Source organism: Macrotis lagotis, chromosome 1 (genome assembly GCF_037893015.1).
Source record: "Macrotis lagotis isolate mMagLag1 chromosome 1, bilby.v1.9.chrom.fasta, whole genome shotgun sequence".
Lineage (NCBI taxonomy): Eukaryota > Metazoa > Chordata > Mammalia > Peramelemorphia > Peramelidae > Macrotis > Macrotis lagotis.
Genome location: NC_133658.1, coordinates 659,663,483 through 659,687,272, shown reverse-complemented (window position 1 = coordinate 659,687,272; position 23,790 = coordinate 659,663,483). Strand labels below are relative to the sequence as shown.

At 32.9% G+C, this 23,790-nt stretch overlaps 1 long non-coding RNA gene across 2 annotated transcripts in view; it reads left to right on the top strand.

Annotated features, from left to right (window-relative positions):
* Window positions 1-23,790, top strand: part of LOC141507618 (uncharacterized) — a 104,965-nt gene that overhangs the window by 69,778 nt on the left and 11,397 nt on the right. For both annotated transcript variants that reach the window (XR_012474206.1, XR_012474207.1), the window contains one exon: window positions 20,158-20,308. This is a non-coding gene — a long non-coding RNA (uncharacterized LOC141507618). The remainder of the gene's footprint in view (window positions 1-20,157; window positions 20,309-23,790) is intronic.

The window sequence follows — 23,790 nt, the reverse complement described above, 5'->3', positions numbered from 1 at the left end:
ATTGTTTCAGACATTGTGTTTTGTATCAGACAAATGCATATTTATATCTCTACTCATATCTATATCTATCTATCTGTATCTACATCTATATCCAAATACGTGTGTGTGAGAAAAAGGACAAAACAACAAACAGTTCCAGTCCTCTAAGAGTTTACAGTTTAATGGAGGAGACAACATTTGAACTATGTAAATACAAAATGTTTGCAGGTACTAAACTTTAAGAGGATTAGGAAAACCTGAGACTTAAAGAAAGTCTTTGAAGACTGCAATGATGAGGGAGAGCTTTCCATGCAATGGGGAACAGCTGGTTAATATATTTGAAATAAGGAGATGGAATGTCAGAATATATGGGGAGAGTAAGGGGAAAGAAGACTGGAAAGATAGAAATGGGCCAGATTATGAAGAGCTTTGAACGCTAAGAATGATACACTATTTTCCTGACTCATTTTCTTCAATGCAGCTTCCTGATCTGGGGGCATAAAAGGTTCAAATTAAATACAGTCTGAGCTTTCTCAGATTTGATAGGTACATAATACCACATGAATCGCCCAAGGCTGATGACTGACTGACCAAGTCCCACTATATCATTATTGCATATTCTTGCTAATTTAGCACAAAATAAACCTCTGTTAAACATTCAGTGATTTGAGAATGTCTGATTTCTTCCCAACATGCAATGTGAACTAAGAAAGCATGGATGATAAAGCTACACCTACAACAAAGAACCTACAAATAATGTCAAACAGAGGATTTTATATTTGAGATTAGATTTAATGGGAAACAACTAGAGTTTATAGAACAGGAGCGTGATGTGATCAAACCCAAATTTAGATTACTTTGTCTATTGAATGTAGGATGGACTGTAATGGGAAGAGATTTGTGTCAGACTAACCAGGCTATAATCAAGTCATTGCAATAGATCAGGTAGGAGATGATAGGGGTCTGCAACAGAGTGATTGCAGAGGAAGAAGAAAGAAAGGATGTTTATGAGGGGGATATATATGAAAGATCTTCTAAAGGTAGAAATAACAAGACTTTGCTATAGTAACTGCAATCAATAGCTAAGGACCTTTGATTTCTTATTCTTGTGTATTCTTATAAGTCTTATTCATCACACCATATAAAGTATTTAAGTCTATCTAAACATAATCTGCATTGGTGGAAAAAATGTTTATATTAAATTCATATTGTTGAAGGAGAAATATTAGAACAATATTTGTCTAGCTTTTCCTATAATACTAAGGATCTATTATCTGCGTTTTTCTGACATTTTCTTTGGGTCTCTGATTACCTCTCCTTTTTCAATTTAATTCTCTTCTCAAAGGTGAATTCACTAAGATAATAAAGAATTACTTCAGTCCCTTCCCCCTACCCCATCTCCCCTATCTAGCTGTTAATCTTCCCAGATGTATGCCTGACTACAGCCATGTCCAGGTGAGTCTTTCCCTGACCCCCTTCTCCTGACTCCTCCCTGTACAAGAGATAGGCTAACCTCTCTTTAAAGGTTTGACCAAATTCTTTGTTCAAGTTGAATTCATGTAATCCCAGTTCCCTGTGACTGGACGCATGTGGTCCCAACTCATTTGTGCCTGGATCCATGTTGAATTAAGCCCATTTGCTGTCTTGTGGCTGTTTCCTTTCCTCTTTCTTTTTCCCTTTCTTAACTGTCTTTGCTATTCTCATGAGCCTGATTTGTGTTTGATTTTCTTTCCTTTACTTTAACAATTTCTACTAAAACTCAGTATGTGCTTCTCTAAAGAACTCAGTATATGCTTCTCTAAAGAACTTAACCTGTGTATTTTTTATAATCACTTGTGAACTTTTTTAATAAGCTGTGAACTTGTCCAGTAACCTATGAATTAAAGTTTAAACCTCTCCATGTGAGTCAGAAAGTCTGGTGATTTCCTAATTTAAAAGAACTACAGCTGACTTTCTCAGATTTCTCCACCCCAGCTGCTCTGACAGCAATATGTGTGTATGTATTTATATATGTATATATACATACATGTGTGTGTGTGTATATATATATATATATACAATAATATATGTATAAATGAATATTCATATATATATACAAAGACAGAGAGAAGAGGTTTGGAGGGAGAAGAGACAGAGAGACAGAGATAATCTCAAATATCAAGGACTCTACATTACAGCCTAACAGAATTATCTGAGCCACAGGGATTTTAAGTGACTTGCTCATGGTTTCATCATTTCCTAACTAATATGGGTCAGAGGAAGTACTTGAATCAAAGTCTTTCTGACTCCAGGACCAATCGTCTATCCATGATACACTTTTCATTGCAAGTCAGCATCATAAATGGAAGATCTAAAAGATCATCAAATAGTGAGCAGGTAGTATATGTTTATGTGTGTGCACACATGTGTGTTTGTCTAGACAGATGGACCATTAAAGACAGAGAGAGAGAGAGAGACATAACAATACATATTTAAAATAAAATTTGGCAAGTCCTGTCTTGTTCCTGATCTTTTATTAAAGGAAGCCTGCCAACAGGACCATCTTTTTCTGCATTCCTTTTTCCAAGGGACAGCTGGTTATTGTATGAACCACTCCTGTCTAGTTCCTCATCATCTTCTATCCTACTTTCATAAAATCACTAGTGGCTCAGAGAGGAGTTTGCCTCAGTACAAGTTTGACAGATGCTTGCCTTTTCCAAGGTGAATCACTTTTATTAAAACATATTGTAAGAGATATTTTACCCTTAAAGCTGACATTTTTAGAGGTCAGAATAGCACTTCACTGACTAAAAATAACATTAGGCAATGACTCTGACCCAGTAAGAAACATCTGCCATTGTGCATGGAGGAAAAAGTAAGTGTAATCCTTTTCATGTCAAAGATTTAATTCTCCTTTTCTGTTTTATGATCAAAAGCACTAAGCACCCTACATGTCCAATAAATGGAACAATGCTTCATTGTCATATTTCAAATTACAAACCTTGTATCATTCGATTTCAAACCATCCCAAGCAGCTGCTCAACACATCATTACTTTTCCTTCCCTAAAGGAACATTGGAGAGATTTGATAATGAAGTGCAGACATATTTTGAAATATTATTATATAATAAAACCAAAGAAAAATCATAAGCTTAGTCTAAGCTAAAGGATCTTAGAAATGATGAATGAATGACTTGCTTCAGGACAGTGACAATATCTACATTTAATTTTTTTTATAATAATCAATTACTGTACTGTATACTTCAAATACTCTTAAGCAGAGTCTCATACTGTCTCAAAATTTAGTTACATGAGAACTCATTTGAATGACAAAGCATAGCATTTTTGTCACTAAATATATTCTCCATCACACATACACACAATGAACTTTATTCCATGCTTAGTAATAGAAAAATAATACCAGAGAATATTAACAAAAATTGTTCTGAAAAATGGAAATTATAATATACCTACAACCCAGGCTATTTTTGAGGATCACATAAAATTAAATATAAAAGTACTTAGCCTGGGACATAAATAAAATTACTTGAATACTAGCTATTATTATCATTTATTATAATAATTATAGCAATAGTTTTTATATAATATTTAAGATTGGCAACACTACAAATATTATCTGATTTTGATTCTTGGAACAATGCTGGGAAATAGGCCCTTTTATTATCCCCATTTTACAGGTCAGAAAAGTAAGGTAAATAAAGTCTAAAGACTTTCCAGGTTAACAGAGTTAAGAAGTGTTTAAGACTGGAATTGGATTCAAGTCCTAAATTATTCCAGGTCTGGTACTCTTAACTACTGTGTTCTCTTAGCTGCCTGGTTGCTAATATTTCCATAACCCTTGTCATGAGTGATATTGTGATATAAAAGTATAGAACAGGATTCAAATCCATGAATATCTGGGTTCACATAGTATCTCAGACACAGAGAGATAGAGTGACCTCTGACAAATAACATTTCAGTTTTGTAAACAATTCACTAAGACTATAAACTGCAAAGAAAGTATCCATCTCTGTTGGTAGAGGAACTTTACCCACCTGGGAGCAACCAGCAAAATTATTTTTATATGTTTTGATACTCATAACAATCCTGGGCAGTGGTATATAATGTCACCCATTTTACAGATGAGTGAACTGAAGTTTAGAAACTGAAACTTTTTATGTGAATTTACACAGAAAGTGGTGAAACATATCCACTTTCTGACTCCCTAGTCTCATTTCTGTGAGAGTGTGTGTGTGTGTGTGTGTGTGTGTGTGTGTGTGTGTGTGTGTGTATAGCTTGAAAGCTTCTCCTAAAACCAGGTATGTTTCTATATGGGTGGGAAGAAACTGCTATTCTCACTCAGGATGGATATTTTCAAATAGGATTCAAATAAAGAAGAGAAGAAAGGGATTCTAGATAAAAAAAGTACATGCAGAGATACATTTATTTAGAGTTACACATATTTCTGGGAAGAGGCAAATAGAATGCATTAAGGTCAGTGTTATATGTGTCACATGAATCTAAAGTTGACAGAAATTGTAGTTTGAGAGTTATTTGGAGGGACAAAGAATGTGAGGTAATATGCTGCTGACATAGATTGGACTTAGTAATATTTATTTTAGTGCCACCCTCTCTATAGGGACCAAGAAAATGAAGTTCAAATTCTTTTGTAAGATCTGTTCACCTTTTCTAGCCCACATCATTTCCTGGGCCTTCAAGTCCCAATTTTTCCTCTAAGGAAATCATTATCCTTTCTTCCTGGTGATAAATACAAAAGAAGATTAACAACCGCTAGCTTCTCCTGAAATGTTAAATAAATTTGAAGGAGTAATAGTGTCAGAAGATCTGGGATAAAATTCCCAAATAGCAATTTAGTGCCTGCATAACCTTGTACAAGCCACTTAACCTCACGTGTATTGAATTACATTATTTAAAATGAGGGGATTGAACTGATGACCTCAAAGGTTACTTTCAACTCTCAATATCTGATCCAGTGATCCCCATATTTTCATTTAAGAGTGAGGCATAGTGGATTGAAGGATAAGGATGAAAACCTTCAGTTAGTTAATAACTGCCCAACCTTATACTACTGATCCTCTGTATGGGCCACTCAAGAACTCTATTTGACAATGGTTAATCCCTGCACCAGATTTTAGAAATTATCCTCTTGAAAATTTACCCTTAGTGGTATCATAGATTAAACCCAGTAAAATACATCAATGGTTGATTGATTGTGTTCTGTGCATTGCATCAGCAGAACTTCACATAGCAAAGTTCAGATAAACCCTCTAGTGGCAACCAAAATATTAAACAAGTCTTTCAAGAAACAGTCTTTGGACGAAATTTAGGAAATCAATGAGGAAAGGATTAAATGAAATCAGATTAAAATACATTTTTGTACATGAGTAATATAGGAAGTTGGTTTCCTTAATTGCACGTTTTTTATAACAAAGTTTATGCCTTTCTTGGAACACAGGGGAGTAGGAAAGTTATCAATAAAACCAGATCCTTGTTCACGGCTTTTGTCATATTTTGAAGCAAAACAAAAGAAATGTTCTTGACTCCAACAGAATTCTGTTAATTGTCTTTTTTTCCCTTATCAAAGTAGATAGTACATTGGACATGTTTTTAGAAAGATTTTTTTGGGTAGTTTAAAAGACTTTAGTTCAAATCCAACCTTAGATTAGTAATTGAATTAGACATTGAGGCTCAGTTTGCCTCAATTTCCTTAACTGGAAAATGAGGAAAGTAATAGCACCTACTTCTCAGGGGTGTTGTAAGGATCTAAGGAAATAGAAAACACTGAGCACAGCAGCTGAAATACTGTAAGTGTTTAATAAATACACAATTCCTTCCCTCCTGCCTGTCCCCTCCTGAGACTGTTCATATTAATTTATATAAGATTCTTAATAATGGTTGCAAATTTGTTTTTCTCTTATTTATCACAGGAGTATAAACAATTAAGATTCAGGAGTTACCCTGAATATTCCAAACTTCTTCAAGAATGCTAATCAAACTCTGGTGTATAATAGGGACTAAAACCTAAAATAATATTTTCATCAGTCATAAAATATATTGTTAAATATATAGGACCAAAATGAACAATCTCCATATTCTGTTAGATAGAGAAATTGTGCAAACATTATCTCTCTTCTTTCTCCCTTTCCTTCTCCCTGACAGATGGCAATGAAAAATGAACAGTAATCTCTGTGGCTGCTTTTAATACTAGAATACATTGTGTTTTCTTAAGGGACTAGGGTTACATACAACACACACACACACACATAGAAATGCTATTTTGGGGGAAAATCTGTTGAAGTTGTTGAGTAAGCATTAAGTAAAAGTATTGAAGATATGATTCCTTATTTCTTTCTCCTAATTCTATTTACTCATTGTTACTATACATCTTATTACTTAATAGATATGTGCACTTTTATCTTATTATTTCCAGAATATTTGACTTAAAATAAGACAAGTAATTACATTTTTTTAATCTTTCAAATTAAATATCCATATTGGAATTCCAAAATTTCCAAATTTTCCAGTAACTCAGAAATTATCACTTAAAAAATAGCAGATAAACTAACCATCTGTCTTTTGCTTGTAGATCTCCAATAAGGCTTGAGCTACTATTGTCTTCCCTCCTCCCCCCCCCAAAAAAAAACTAAACACCAACCATCACAAAAAATTTCAGTTTTGAATTGCCCTTATTTTTTCTAGCTTTTCTTCACATCAAACCTAAGTTTCCTCTGTATTTTGCCCCTCCCCTAACCCCATCCTATCCATTCTCCCCCAACCCACCTCACCATGTTATGAAAGTTCCAGGGACAAACAGAAGTTGACATGCTGTTCCTCACCTAGTAGTCCTATTTCCACTGAACCCTATCCCAAGCTTCCCTTCTCCAGGTGCTCCTTCAAACAATTACCATACAGTTTGGGATTGAAACCTTTCAACATTCTAGTTGCTTTCTTATGGACAATGCTCTAACTATGCTTTCTAAAATATGCTGAACAGTATACACAATATAATTCCTAAATTTTACATAATTCTTTAAGATGTTAAAAGTACTTTATCAAGTTATCCTCATAATATCCCTGGGAGGTAGATGTTACTATCTTGATTTTATAGACAAAGACTCTGAGGAAAAAAATACAATGACTTGGCCCAGGTCAAACAACTTATAAGCCTGGATTTGAGGTCAGGGCTTCCTGTCTCTAAATCCAGTTCTCTACCCACTGTAATACATTATTGTCTTATTGTTGGCAAATGTTTTAAAGAATTATGAACATTTTATATATATGTTTTGATGCAGAGAATTACGAATGTAGAAAATTTATAATTAGAAACAAATTTTGTAATCTTTTATGCTGCTAAATTTTGTAAATTGTGGAAGGCTGTTTGCTCCTGAGAGGTAAAGTGAACCCTGTTGATTTTATCTGGTCTACCCATTCCTCATTCATTCAGCTTCCTAGTTCCCAAGTGACCTTGCCCATTGATGCTAACCTGACAGGAAATGACATGTTGAACTTAGAGTTCACCCACCTTGGAACAGGAATAACCTATACATTGCTTCCCATTGGAGAATGCCTGGCCCCTATGATAAACCATTCCCCAAAAGCCGTCCCTTTTCTAATGTACTACAAAAATGTATTTAGTAGAAAGTACTGTCCTTTCTTGCTTTTTTCTTCACTTTATTTTCCACCTTGCAGGCTGTCTCCCCATGCTAGGCACTAGTGGTTCAGAATGGATCCCCATGCCACGTGGCCAGGGTTCTCTCTCTCTCTCTCTCTCTCTCTCTCTCTCTCTCTCTCTCTCTCTCTCTCTCCCCCTCCCCCACCTCTCACACACATAAACACACTTAAATTTTGCCTAGCCTATCCCCAAAGTGCTTACTGCTTTTTCTAGGCATTTTATGCTGTTTACTTTGTAATAACTTGTAATAAATCTTTTGCAGTTTTAAAATTACTTAGTCTTTCATTATCCCTTGATTTTTTACTTCAATTGGTGACCCCAAATCCCATAAGCAACATTATTTCATTTGAGCCTTATAAAACAGTCCTGTAAATTAGAAACTATTGTTATCTTTATTTTATAATTGGGGAAACAGGTTGAGAAAACTTAAATGACTTGTTCAGGGTCACACAAATGAGTGAATGAGAGTAACTACATACTCCTATCAATGTGCCTGACATTATAGAATATTCAAAACTGTAAGAGATGGATGGTATCCTAAGGAACCTGAAAAGACAAGGTTAATACATATAAAATAAATGAAGAACAATGAAACAACCAAAAATACATTATACACATTGCACTAATATATACAAAAGCAACCAAGAGATAAGAGCGATTGGAAAAGTTCCAAACTGAAAGTATGAATTGAGCTAGATCTTGAAGGACCAATAGTGACAGGGAGGAAACGGTATTTTGGAGGAAAGCTTCCTATGAAGATTAAACTAGGAAAGAATTTATTTGGATTCCTTCCTTCTTTTTTTCTTCCTTTTTCTGAGTCTCTTCTCACTATACTGTTTATAATAAAAAGGGGTGATCTGTACAGTGGAAAGAATTTGACATGGTATATGTGGATGTCTTCTACCTCTTGTTATATGCCCAGAACTTTGCATAGTGGCAGTAGGCACTTAATGTTCATCAGTTGATTAGACTGAGTTAGTTAATTGAGGCCAATAGAAAAAAAAAGTGACCAGTGTTTTTATATATCCTTGTAAATTCACAGATTTCATATAGATTGAAGACATTTGGGAAATGTTGTATTATCTTTCTTTGAGACAAACTGTAATCCACTGGGAAACATTACAGAGTTTCCACTAGGAAATGTTACAGAATTGCTCCTAATAAGGGTTCCAATGCAAAGCAATTTGAAGAGCTTGATGCTCTATGCTTTTCATTGATCTAATTTCTCTCTTGGTAAGTCTACTACAGATACAGTAATAGTAATAACATTACCTATTTTAACAAGATTTAGTGAATAAATAAAATTATATTCTACAATTTTCTTGTTAGTATATGCAGATAGAATATAACTTTCTTTCCTGGCTAAACTGCCATTTTAATTAACATGTCATATTAAAATGCCTTTAAAATTAATGAAAATTATTAGATGTTGTATAGTTCAAATTTGTAAACCAATTTATGATAGGAACAAGAAGAAAAATAAGTTTCAATATTTCTTTTTCTAGAACTAGAAGAGACTTCATTCTATATCCAGTTCAAATTCTTTATTTTAGAGATGAGCAAATGAAAACCTGGAGATATTAAAAAAAAATTTGTTCAACATTCTCTACTTAATGATTAATAGCAGAACCTGACCAGAAACTTAAACTTCCTATCTTGAAGTACAGATTTCATTCCATTATGTTCCATGCTTGCTATTCTTCATTCTTTGTTTTCAAAGAATACTAACAGCATCACAGAGTGACTTATTTTTGCAAGGCAACGGGGTTAAGTGATTTGCTCAAGGTCACACAGTTCGATAATTATTCAGTGTCTGAGATCAGATTTGAACTCAGGTCCCCCTGACTCCAGGGCCAGTGCTCTATTCACAGTGCCACCTACAGAATGATATTTTGACATCCATATAAATTGGATTTAAATGAGGTAGAGTTGCACAAAGTTGTCAACCTTAATCTCTCTTCCTGACTCATTGAAGTTCAATGGAAGGACAAAAATTCAAAACAACTGACCATGCATGACCTTGACTGTAAGCCCTCCATAAACCCTGCTTTAGCTGCCTTCATGTCCACTGGAATAATTTTTTTTTCTTATGCACCCATTCTACCAGGTGAAGTCTTCAAATGTTTGGGGTAGATCTCCCCTCAACTCACTGACAGATTTAAGGCTTGTTGATTATTCTCAACTTGGTTTATTCCATCTACTTACTACCCTGTGATCAATGCATATGCTTCAGCTTCTTAGAGCTGCAGTAACTCACAGGTGAGAGTTAGATGCTAAGTGGAAAATTAAAGTGCATGAATAGCCCTGTAAAGGGTTTTGCAAGTCCTTCCAGTAGAAGTGTTAGTGTTCCCTGAACAGATCATACACCCTGTGCTATTACTTAGCTAATCCCTAAATGAACAAGAGATGATAGTTGATTTCTAGCCAGAGGGTCAGTTGGTTTTGAGTGAATATTGTCAAGATCCAATTCCCCTGTGAATCCTTGATAGTTTTTGTATTTTACCACCAGTTCCCTGGCAGAAATCTGGATAATTGCCTGGGAATTAACTAAAAATACTTTTCTACTTTTCCTTTTAACTAATTTCATTAAGTTTGTACTTAATATACATGAAGGTATGTTAAGAATATACTTTGTGGCAAGTAGTATGATAGGTTCTAGATATATAATGACAGGAAAAAAACAGTCCCTAATTTCAAGGGAAGGCAGTGAAGAGAGAATTTAGGGGAAAAAATATATTATTGTTTACCATCCCATACCAGAATGCCCTTCAAAGTACTCATATTTTATTAAGAGAAAATAAATTATATATCAGTGAATACTAAGGAGATTTTCTTTTTATTACAGATCTCAGGAATATTCCTCTTACAATGTTGATCATCTTAAAGCATATCTTTCATTTAAGTTCACTTAACCAAAACCTTCCCTATAGGATGTGAAAATTTATTTATTAGACTTAAACATTTTTAGATAAGAAACCAGAGAAAAAATTACAAAGTAACCTGTAAAGCATCTTCTTCAATAAATCTATTGTGTATCTGATAAATTTAGTTTAATCTGTAGCTTGACTTAATTTACATGGAATGTCTGTATAAGTTTTTATATCCTTAGGGAATACATGAGATAATGCTTGCTTAACTATTTGTTCAACTTGTACTACTCTGAGGGAAATGCGGAATTATGGGATTATCTGCCTTTTTATTCTTATACACTAAGGAATGTACAAGATTGCAATATGTAAATGAATTATTTATCTGTTATTCTGAGTAATTTTACCATTTAAAAGTCTTGTCAGAGTCTTTATATTTATTCAGATTTTCTCTTAGACCTGAAAATATACTTGAGCACAATAATAAAACCTAGATTTTTACCCCTATAATTTCTGCAATTTCACAGTTATCCACCTGGAGAGAGGGGTATGAAGCTATACACATATAGAAATACATAAATGCACATGTCATTCAAATATTTATGCAAGCACACATATGTACATGTATATATGTTTATATCTAGGTATAGGTATATACACTTATATGGATATAGGTATATAGAAATATGTAGAGATATACCAATACATATCTTTATAGATCTTTCTAGATAAGTATTTATATATATCTCTCTATAAATAGAGGAGAGTTCAAATAACCATATCAGAAAGTGATTCAGCTTGTGGAACCCAAATTGATCTTTACAAGGAACTGGGAATCTCTATGGAAGAGGATCATATTTTAAAAAAGTGAACTGAATATTTAAAAGCAATAATGTTATATACTGCATCATATTTAGTAGTAATTGTAGTAATTGTTTGCATACCAAAAAATTAAAATATAATATATATTTTCAGTTAGACATTTGGATTAATTTATAAGAATGTTGTATCAGTATCTAGAACTCAATTGTGATATCAATTTTATGGGAAATATTTCCAGCCTTCTGAGGTAAACTGCATGAGATTATTTTCCCTCTTTGTGTGGAAATGTCTTTGCAATTTTTAACTCCCTAAAGTTAGGAAATGCTTTTCTCCCCCCATCTCCAATTTTCTCAGCTCTTAGGACTTGGCCTTCACATAGTAGTAGTACCCTTATCTTCTAACCCATCTGGAATTTCATTGTTGGTAGATATTCTCTGTAACTCTAGAGATTCCAGCCAATCATACAAGATCCTCCTAAGTATCTTTTTTGCCAGGTCAACATAGAAGTCCCCCATAAGAAATCTTACTAATGCTCTTCCAACATTGTATGGCTAGCAATATTACAAACAGGCAATCCATTAATTATTCTTTGCTTTAATTATGAGAAAGTGCTTTCTTAATGACATTATTAGACTACTTCTTTTGTGTAAAGTCTTTACTTATAGTGTTACAACCAACTCAGACTATAATCATTTGAGTGATCATATTGGTTTAATAAATGTTTGTTAAATTTAAATGAATTTTGTGGAACCCAGTACAAATGATATCCTATGTTTCTTCAGACACTTTTGACTTTCTTTCCTCTCACTCTTTTCTTAACTCTTTATACTCAACTTCTAACTTTATCATTCCTCTGAAAAGGGTCATTTCACAGTTATAAAGATCTCTCAGTTGCCAAATTCAAGATTTTTTAAAATTTTTAATCTTTATTCTCCTTGACCTTTATTTTTATATAAATATTTTATTTATTTTCCAGTTATAATAAATAGTAGTTTCTATCAATCAGTTTTTGCTAAGTTTTGAATTTTGCAAAGCCTCCCCCTTTCTTTCCCTTTTTCCCCCTTTACATTGTTTTTCTATAATAGGCATAGATCAATATTGAATGTGTTGAGAGAAAAACAATATACCCTTAAGGAAGAAAAAAATAGGGATAGCAAAATTATGTAATGCTTAAGACAGCTATTTTTTTTAAATTGAGTATAATAATCTTTGGTCTTCGTTCAAATTACACCGATCTTCTCTAGATATTGATGATATCCTTGACCTTTAACATTGTAGATTACCCTCTCGTCTTTGTTACTCCCTACTCTCTAGAGTTTTAGAACCTCATTCTTTCTTGGTTGTCCTCCTACATATCTGAATACTCCCTCTCTTTTTCCTTTTTTTTTGAATTTTCCTTCTTATTATATCTTCTAAGTATAAGTGTCCCTCAGGTTCTGTCCTGGGACTTCTTCTCTTTCCCCTCTCTACTACATCACTTGGTGATTTATTGTGTTCCCATGGATTTAATGACATCTCTATATTGATGATTTTCAAATCGACCACTTCTGTCCAAAATTCTTTGATCACCTCCAGTCTTATATCTCCAGCTGTCTTGAATTGTGTATACAGTAGACGTCTTGAATTCAATGTGTACAAAACTTATTATTTTTCCCTTAAATACTTCCCCAACTGCTTTCTCTATTATTTTCTGAATACTGTCTCCTAGAATTTTTTTAAATTTCCAACTGAAACCCCACCTACTGCATAAAGTGTTTCCCAAAGCCTCCTAATTTCATTGCCTTCTCTCTCTCTATTGTCTTACTTATCCTATATAAAGCTTACTTTTCATGTATTTTCTTTGTATGTTGTCTCGGCCATTAGTTGGTAAGCTCCTTAGGGACAACATTTTGTCTCATTCTGTTTTACTCATGTTCACCACAGTGCCTAGCAAATAGACAGTATTTAATAAATTTAATAAATGCTTATTGATTGAATTTTATGATTATAGTCATTGCTTGGTTCTGTTTTGAAATTTAAGTATAAAAAAATTAATTCTTTAATTTTACAAATTTTCCTAAATCACTTTTTTTATATCTATGTATTAAACTTTTATTTCATTCACCTGTCCAATCATAATTATTAGGTAAACATGACTTTTTCTGGTAGGGAAGGCAGACAGATAAAGAGCTAAGCTTGGAAATGGGAAGATTTAAATTCCAATATGACCTTTTTTTTTTTTTAGGTTTTTGCAAGGCAATGGGGTTTAGTGGCTTGCCCAAGGCCACACAGCTACGTAATTACTAAGTGTCTGAGGCCAGATTTGAACTCAAGTATTCCTGACTTCAGGCCCATGCTCTATCCACTGCACCACCTAGCCTATTTCAATATAGCCTAAATAATTACTAGGTGATTAACCCTAGTCCAATGACCTAACCTCTGTTTTCCCCAGTTTCCTCATCTGTAAAATAAGGATAACAGCACTTACCTCCTAAAATTATTATTCAAATAAGATGACAATTGTAAAATACAACAACACTAAGCACAAACCAAGCATCGCATTGATGCTAGCCTTTATAATGATAACTTGTCTAAAACAAAAACCCTTGTACATAATAAGATTTTGATGCATGTTTGTTCAAGTAAACCTAATTTTCTTCAGTGGATTTGTGATGTCATTGATTAAGGTATATTTATTTTGTACTATGTAAATTCCCCTCTTGTAATCTTATAAATACTTCACAGGAATTCCATCCAATGTGTGATACCTTCTAGGTTTCCTGACATTGATAGAACACATTACTTGTTTAATTTGTCAATTGTTTCTTTTAATTGATGCCCTCCAGAAAGAGATCCTAAAATGAAAACACCAAGGAATGTGGTGGCCAAATTCCAGAACTATAAAATTAAAGAGAAAATCCTGCAAGCAGCCAGAAAGAAACAATTTAAATACCAAGGAGCCACAGTTAGGATTATGAAGGACCTAGCTGCATCAGCATTAAGGGACCGAAGGGACAGGAATGAGATATTCCAATGAGCAAGGGAGCTGGAATGCAGCCAAGAATCCACTATCCCATGAAGTTGAGCCTTCTTTTTTAGAGGAAAACATGGACATATCAGGAAATGGAAAAATTCCAAAAATTCCTGAAGAAAAGACCAGAGCTAAATAGAAAATTTGGACATCAAATAGGAGGTTCAAGAGACACATATAAAGGTAAAAAAAGGAGGGAGGTAAAGAAAAAACCTGCTATCCAATAAGGAAAAACTGGCTATATTCCAGCATGGGAAAAAGATTCTTATAACTCTTGAGAATTATAACTCTAACAGAGAGAATATACCTAGCCAGAAGTGATGAACACTCATGACTTATCCATGAGACTGATATCCAATGTAATGAAACTGACTGTAACCCTACTTGGGAGAAAGACCCTAATAACTCTGAAGAACTGTAACTCTATTAGATAGAATGTACTTAGCTAGAAGTGATGGATACTCAGAATTTTCTATGACTTAGATAGAATGAACACTACCTCCTTAAAAAAGGAGACAGAAAGGAGATGGGAGGAGAGAGGGGATTGAATGGGGTAAATCTTATTACACTAAGAGGTAGAAAATTCTTATGGTACAAGATGGGAAGAAAGTAGGAGATGAGAAACACCAGAATCTTCTAACTAGAGTTGGCTTAAAGTTAACTTACACACATACTCAGCTAACTTAAAAAAGCATCTAACCTATTAATTATTAAAAGGGAAAAAGGGGAGGGGGGATGGAGAAAGGAAGGCAGAGAGAAAAAAAGGGAACTAACAAAAGGAAGGGAATGGGGAAACAAAGGGGAGGGTTGGATATTGGAGAGCAAACATACTGGAGGGGGTGGTATTCAGAAACAAAATACTGGGGAATATGGATAAAGGGGAAGGGAGGGGAAGGGGAAAAATACAAACAGAGGGAAGATAGCATGGAGCGCAATAAAGACTTATTATAACTTTGAATGTGAATGGGATGAACTCTCTTTTAAAACATAAGCACATAGCAGAGTGGATTAAAAACCAGAATCCTACAATATGCTGCTTACAAGAAACTCAGTTGAAACAGAGAGATACATATAGATTAAAGGTAAAGCATTGCAGCAAAATATACTTTGCTTCAGCTGAAGTTAAAAAAGCAGGGGTAGCAATCCTTATCTCAGACAAAACAGCTGCAAAATTAGATAGTGTTAAAAGAGATAAGGAAGGAAACTTTATCCTCCTAAAAGGTACCATAGATAAGAAAGTGATTTCATTACAGAATATATATGTACCCAGTGGGATAGCATCCAAATTCTTAGAGGAGAAGCTGAAAGAAGCACAGGAAGACATAGACAGCAAAACTCTACTGGTAGGAGAACTCAACTTTGCACTCTCATATCTAGATAAATCAAATCATAAAATAAACAAGAAAGAAGTTAAGGATGTAAATAGATTGTTAGAAAAACTAGATATGGTAGGCTTATGGAGGAAATTGAATGAGAATAGAAAGTAATATATAACTTATTTTTCTGTAGTACATGGCACTTATACAAAATCTGACCATGTACTAGGACATAAAAACCTAATGATCAACTACATATAATCAAAAGTTGGTTTTATGAAAAAAAAACAAACTAATCCCTTGATAAACCTCTGGTCAATGTTATTTAAAAAAAAGAAAGAAGAAAATGAAATTGCTAGTATCATAAATGAAAAAGGTGAACTCACCATCAATGGAGAGGAAATTAATGTAATAATTAGGAATTATTTTGCCCAACTCTGTGCCAATAAATTTGACAATCTAAGTGAAATGGATGAATAGTTACAAAAATATATTACCCAGGTTACATGAAGAGGAGATTAAATACCTAAATAACCCTATCTCATAAAAAAGAAATTCAACAAGTCATCACTGAACTCCCTAAGAAAAGAATCTTCAGTGCCTGGTGGATTCAAAAGTGAATTCTACCAAACATTTAAGGAACAGTTGGTTCCAATTGTATATAAACTATTTGGAAAAATAGGGGAAAACAGAACTCTACCTAACACTTTCTATGAAAACAATATGGTGCTGATAGCTAAACCAGGAAGAGTTAAAACAGAGAAAGAAAATTATAGACCTATATCCCTGATTAATATAGATGTAAAAATCTTAAATAAAATCTTAGCAAAATTATTAAAACAAGTTATCACTAGAATAATACATTTTGACCAAGTAGGATTAATCCCAGAATGCAGGGTTGTTTCAATATTAGGAAAACTGTTAGTATAATCAATTATATCAACAATAAACCTATCAGAAATTATATTATCATACCAATAGATGCTGAAAAAGCTTTTGAACAAAATATAGCAACCATTCCTACTAAAAACACTAGAGAGTGTAGGAATAAATGGAATGTTCTTTATAATAATAAATAGTATCTATCTGAAACCACCAACAAGCATTATATTCAATGGGGAGAGGCTAGAGACATTCCCAATAAGATCAGGGTGAAACAAGGATGCCCATTATCACCATTACTATTCAATATCATAATAGAAATGTTAGCTTCAGCAATTAGAGAAGAAAAAAAAAATTGAAGGAGTTGGAATTGGCAAGGAAGAAACAAAACTCTCACTCTTTGCAGATGACATGATCGTATACCTAGAGAATCCCAAGAAATCATCCATAAAACTACTGGAAATAATTAGGAATTTTAGCAGAGTTGCAGGATTAAAATAAACCCTCATAAATCTTCAACTTTTATACATATGAGTAGCAAGATACAGCAAAAAGAGCTAGAAAGAGAAATTCCATTCAAAGTAACCTCAGACAATATAAAATAACTGGTAGTCTATTTGCCAAGGCAGACACAGAAACTTTTTGAAAACAATTATAAAATAATTCTCACACAAATTAAATCAGATTCAAATAATTGGGCAAACATCAACTGCTTAAGGATAGATAAAACTAATGTAATAAAAATGACAATTCCACCAAAACTAAACTACCTGTATAGTGCCATACAATTCAAAATTATAAATAATTACTTTAATGAGTTAGAATAAGTTGCAAGTAAATTCAAAAGTAGAAATAAAAAGTCAAGAATTTCCAGGGATTCAATGAAAAAAAGTACAAAAGAAGGGGACTTAGCCCTACATGATCTAAAATTATATTATAAAGCATCAGTCATCGAAACTGTCTAGCATTGACTAAGAAATAAAGTGGTGGACCAGTGGAATAGACTTAGTGTAATAGCAGGAAATGATTAAGTAATCTGTTGCTTCATAAACCCAAGGAGTCCAGCTATTGTGATAAAAAACTCTCTCTTTGATAAAAACTGCTGGGAAATTTGGAAGTTAGTATGGAAGAAACTTAGATTAGACTAATAACTGACAAACTATACCAAGATAAGATCCAAATGGATACAGGATTTAGACATAAAAAAACCATTCTATAAGCAAATTAGAAGATCATGGACTATTTTCTATGGAAAGGGAAGCAGTTTATGGCTAAGAAAGAGATGGAAAACTTCACTAAAAAGAAACTAGATGGTTTCTATTATATTAAATTAAAAAGTTTTTGCACAGACAAATCCATTGTAACTAAGATCAAAAGAATTGTAGTAAACTCGGAAGCAATCTTTCCAACTAATGTTTCTGACAAAGGACTCATTTCTAAAATATACAGAGAACTGAGTCATATTTAAAAAAAATTCCCCATTTGACAAATGGTCAAAGGATATGCAAATACAATATACAGATGAGGAGATCAAAGCAATCCATAGTCATATGAAAAATTGCTCTAAATCTTTACTTGTTAGAGAAATGCAAATTAAAGCTTCTCTGAGGGACTGCCTCACACCTCTCAGACTGGCCAATATGACCAGAAAGAACAATGATCATTGTTGGAAGGGTTGTGGGAAATATGGGACACTATTACATTGTTGATGGAGCTGTGAACTCCTCCAGCATTTCTGGAGAGAAATTTGGAACTATGCTCAAAGGGCAACAAAAATGTGCATACCCTTTGATCCAGCAATAACCCTACTGGGTTTCTACCCTGAAGGGATGATGAAAAAGGGTCAAAACATCACTTGTACAAAAATGTTAATAGCAGCCCTGTTTCTGTTGGCAAAGAATTGGAAATTAAGTAAATGTCTTTCAATTGGGGAATAACTTTGGTATATGTATTCATGGAACACTATTGTTCTATTAGAAAGCAGGAGGGATTGGAATTCAGGGAAGCCTGGAGGGATTTGCATGAACTAATGCTAAGTGAGAAGAGCAGAACCAGAAAAACACTGTACATCCTAACAGCAACATGGGGGCAATGATCAACCTTGATGGACTGGCTCATTCAATCAGTGCAACAATCAGGGACAATTTGGGGCTCTCTGCAATGGAGAATACCATCTGTATCCAGAGAAGCAACTGTGGAGTTTGAACAAAGACCAAGGACTATTACCTTAAATTTAGAAAAAAAAATTGAATATCTTATTGTCTGATCTTGCTATCTCTTATACTTTATACTTCTTCCTTAAGTGTATGATTTCTCTCTTATCACACTCAATTTGGATCAATTTACACCATCAAGACAATGTAAAGACTGACAAATTGCCTTCTGTGGGGGGGGTGGGGAGGAGTAAGATTAGGGGGAAAATTCTAAAACTCAAAGTTAATAAAATCTTTAATAAAAAAAATTATTAGACCATTACATTATTTGTTCATATAGATCTTTAATTCTATTTTTAAAATTACTATCATTTATATTTCATTGGTAATATACTTCAAACTAATTAACAGCACTCTACTCCTCTCTGTTGACATTTAGTGATTTCCCCCTTTAATTCCTTATATAAATATACCACCAACTGGACCTTTGTTAGTTCCTTGTGGGGAAGATGAATTCCAGTTGCTATAATTGCTAAAGTGGTTATTACTCTAGTCTAATTTTTAAAGAAATACTCTCTTAATCAAACTGGTCTCTCTATCCCCCAAACCCTATGCCTCCTAAAGGAAGAGTAAATGAACTTTTGTTGCTTTGGAAATTTAATAAAGAAAGAACTGTTTAATTCATATTATTTCCTTTCTGTGCCATAGATCATTGAGGTCTTAAACCCAAAGTTGGATATCTCTCATTAATTATGTTTAACAAATTGTCGTTTCAGTTAGGTTTGAAATAAATGAAACTTCTCAGAATCCCCCAAAATATTGACTAATGGCAGACTGATTTGATTTTTCACTTAAGCAAAGTCCCAGTTTTTATTATTATTTATCATTGTTTTATGATGATGATGATGATGATGTTCTATGTCCCTTTCTCTTGAATATTATAATTTTCCCCATCCCAGATTCTATATATTGGAGTTTGGAATATGAAATTAATTGGGAATTATAGGGGAGCTTTGCAAAAGCTGCGGATGGAACACAATGACCTGCAGACAACACAGCAAAAAAGTAAAAAATTCACAAACGTATAAAATATATTGCAGTATGGTATGATACAAAATAATTTCTCTTTTAATACTGCAAACATCCCATAAAAGAAAAAAAGAAAAAATTAAGACTTTTCTTCTAGTGTGAAGGGAAAGGCAAAAACCTTTATGTGGATTTGTCATATCAAGAATATCCCCATACCCTTAACTCCTTTGATAACTCTAGTATTCAAAGAATTAAAATAGGGGGGTTCTTCAGAGTAAATGGAAAGTTACGTGAAATAGGGGTTTCTTCAAAGGCAAAGGAAAAGCTATGTGATAGGAGTGAGCGAGTTGCTACTTATTGCAAACAAGGTATTTTTGTTAATTTCTTTTCATTTTTCTTTATTTTTCTTTGCTTTTGTTTTCAGTAGAGCATTTTATGAAAGAAATGTTTAACTGGAATGTAGTAAAGGCTGCATTAAGGCATTTGATACATGGCTTATTTATTTCAATTGGTATTCCTGAAATAAAGAAGAGATGTATGCCTGCAGTGAGACGCCACCATTATTTAAAAGCCCTGTGGTAGGTATCTGGGATACTGTGGATTAAAGTGTCATAGACTGGATAAGCAAGTGTATTATTTTTTTTTCTGTAAGTGTTATCATCATTTGAGGGATCTAAACTGAGGTGATCATATATCAGATTATCAGTGTATTATTCTGAAACTAAATTGTTGATTTTATTTTCTTTAACCAAAAGGACATTTTCTTTTAAACAAAATATCTATCTCTTCATATTGTGATATGTTCGATTAAGAAATTCAATAATCATTGGGTTTCAAACATGGACACAAGACATATATTTGGCTGCACTAAAATAAAGACAATATATAAGATAATTAAAATGTATGTTTTCTAATCATTTTTAGTATTTTAATCAATAAATCATTTAAACTTGATAGATCAGTAACAATATCCTAAAAAAGAGGGAAATTTAAGCTAAAACCATTACTATATTTCTTACCACTGAATGATAATTATTCCTACTATGATAGTAATCTGAGTTATACCTTTATATAGATTTGTAAATACATAAACAGAAGGACAACTATGATCTAAAATATGTTTTAAAATAATATATTTAGAAAAGAAAAAGAAAAAGTCAGAGGAAAGTTTGAAAATCCTTGGCAAAATTCAAAATTAATTAGAATTCAATCTCATATGAACATAAAATAATAGGAAGCTTAAAAATCATGAATTCAATACCATCATTTGACAGCTTAAGAAACTGAATGCCTGAAAGGTTATGAACCACTCAAACACTTGCATCTGTGTAGTGATAAAAGGAATTGAAGGAAGATAAAATATTAGGGCAAAATATTTTATAACGAAGGCAAAGGGAGGGCCTGCATTGAGACCTATATTTGTTTTTCATTCACATTGTCTTTTAGTCACTATATTAAGGCAGTAGTTTGAATCTTTATAACATTTATATTATATTATATCCTTTGACCATTAATCAATTGAGGAATGACTTATAACCTCATAAATTTAATTCAATTCTCTATATACTTTAGAAATGAGACCTTTACCAGAATACCTAGCTGTGAACATTACTTCCCAAGTTTCTGTTTTTATTATATTCTTGGCAGCATTGGTTTTATTAGTGTTACTTTTCTTTTAATACAGTAAAAATCATCCATTTTACAATTTATAATGTACTCTATTTCTTATTTGGTCATAAATATCTTCCCTTTCATTAGAACTGACAGATAGGGTATTTCTGGATCTGTTAATTAGTCTATGATTTATCCCCTTTATGTCTAAATTCTGAGTGTATTTTGACTTTGTTTTAATATAGGTTGTGAAATGTGGTCTATGCCTAGTTTTTGCCATCTTATTTTCCAGTTGCTGATGTCCCTAGGATTGTCAATAATAGATTACTATATCCATTTACTACTGTTTCTTTTGTACTTATCTTTTTTTAAGTAAAGTTTTTGCAAGGCAATGGGATTAAATCACTTGCTCAAGGTCACACAGCTAGGTAATTATTAAGTGTCTGAGGTCAGATTGGAACTCAGGTACTCCTGACTCCAGGGCTGGTGCTCTGTGTACTGCACTCTTATTTCTTAACCAGTACCAGGTAATCTTGATGATTGTTGCTTTATAGTATAGCTTTAGATCTTGTAGAACAAGGTCACTTTCCTTTATATTTTTTTCATCCCATTTCCTGGATATTCTTTTGTTGTTGTTGTTGTTGTTGTTGTTTTAAGTTTTTTGCAAGGCAAATGACTTTAAGTGGCTTGCCCAGGGTCATACAGCTAGGGAGTTATTAAGTGTCTGAGGAGGGATTTTAACTCAGGTACTCCTGACTCCAGGGCCAGTGCTCTGTCTACTGCACCACCTAGCTGCCCCTTCCTTGATATTCTTGACCTTTTCCTGCTGCAGATGAATTTCAGTGCTATCTTTTTTTCTAGTCCTCTAAAACAGTTATTTGGTAATTTGATTAGTATGGCACTTAATTTAATGTAGGTAGAATTATCACATTTATTATAATGGCTATACCTAATCCTAGCAATTGATATTTATCCAATTGTTTCTTTTTCTGAAAATGATTTGTAATTGTGTTCATACAGTTTTAGGGTTTGTTTTGGGAGGTACATTCCCAAGTATTTAAATGGAATTTCTCTTTCTATCTCTTGCCCTGGGTTTTGTCATTCATATATAGAAATCCTGATTGTTTATGTGTATTTATTTTATATCCTTTCACTTTGCTGAAATTTTAATTGTTTCAAGTAGTTTTTCAGATGATTTTTTTGGTTTCCCTAAGTATACTATCATATCATCTGCAAAGAATTAAAGTTTTCCTTCCTCATTGTCAATTCTAATTCTTTCAATTTCTTTTTCTTCTCTTATCTTAAAGTTAATATTTCTAATATTATTCTGAATAGTAATGGTGATAATAGGTATCCTTGTTTCATCCCTGGTCATATTGAAAATGCTCCTAGTTTAACCCCATTACTAATATTTGCTGATGGTTATAGATATGTGCAGATTATTTTTTAAGAAAATCTTCATTTATTCCTATATTCAGTCATGTTTTTAATAGGATTGGATGGTTCATTTTTGTTAGAGTTTTTTTTAGTATCTATTGAAATAATCAGATGATTTCTGTTTTGGTATTATCTATTGAATTATGTTGACTGTTTTCCTAATATTGAGCCATCCCTGCCTAACTTGAATAAATCGTACTTGATCATGATATATTGTGCTATTAATAACTTGTTGTAATCTCTTTTCTAAAATTTATTTAATATTTTTGCATTAATATTTGTTAGGGGAGATAGGTATGTAATTTTCTTTGTTTTGACTCTTCCTGGCTTAGCTATCAGCAAAATATTGATATCATAAAAGGACTCTTATTTTTAAAATAGTTTATGAAAAATTGAATTAATTTTTCCTTAAATTTTGGTAGAAGTCACTTGTAGATCCATCTGGGAAAGGAGAATTTATTTTTTAGGGAGATTATTGATGGTTTCTCCTATTTCTTTTTCTGAAATGAAGTTATTTAAGTATTTTATTTCATTTTCTGTTAATCTGACTAGATTGTATTTTTGTAAATATTCAACCATTTCACTCAGGTTAACAAATTTATTGGCATACAAAAGAGCTCTGAATTATCTTTTTAATTTCCTTCTCATTGGTTGTGAGTTTACCCATTTCATTTTTGATATCGGTACCTTGATATGCTTTCTTTGTAAAAATCAGATTAACAATGGTTTATCTATTTACCTATTTTATTTTTTAACAAAACCATTGCTTTACTTATAAGATCAATGATTCTCTTTCTTTCCATTTTTTGACCTCTCCTTTGATTTTCATAATTTCTAATTTAGTATTTAATTGTCGGTCTTTAATTTGGTTTTTTTTTTCTAGATTTTCTTGGTTGCATACCAAATTCATTGATCTCTTCTTTCTCTATTTTATTCATTTAAGTATTTAGATATAGAAAATTTTCCCTAAAACCTGCTTTGTCTACATCCCATAAATTTTGTTATGATATCT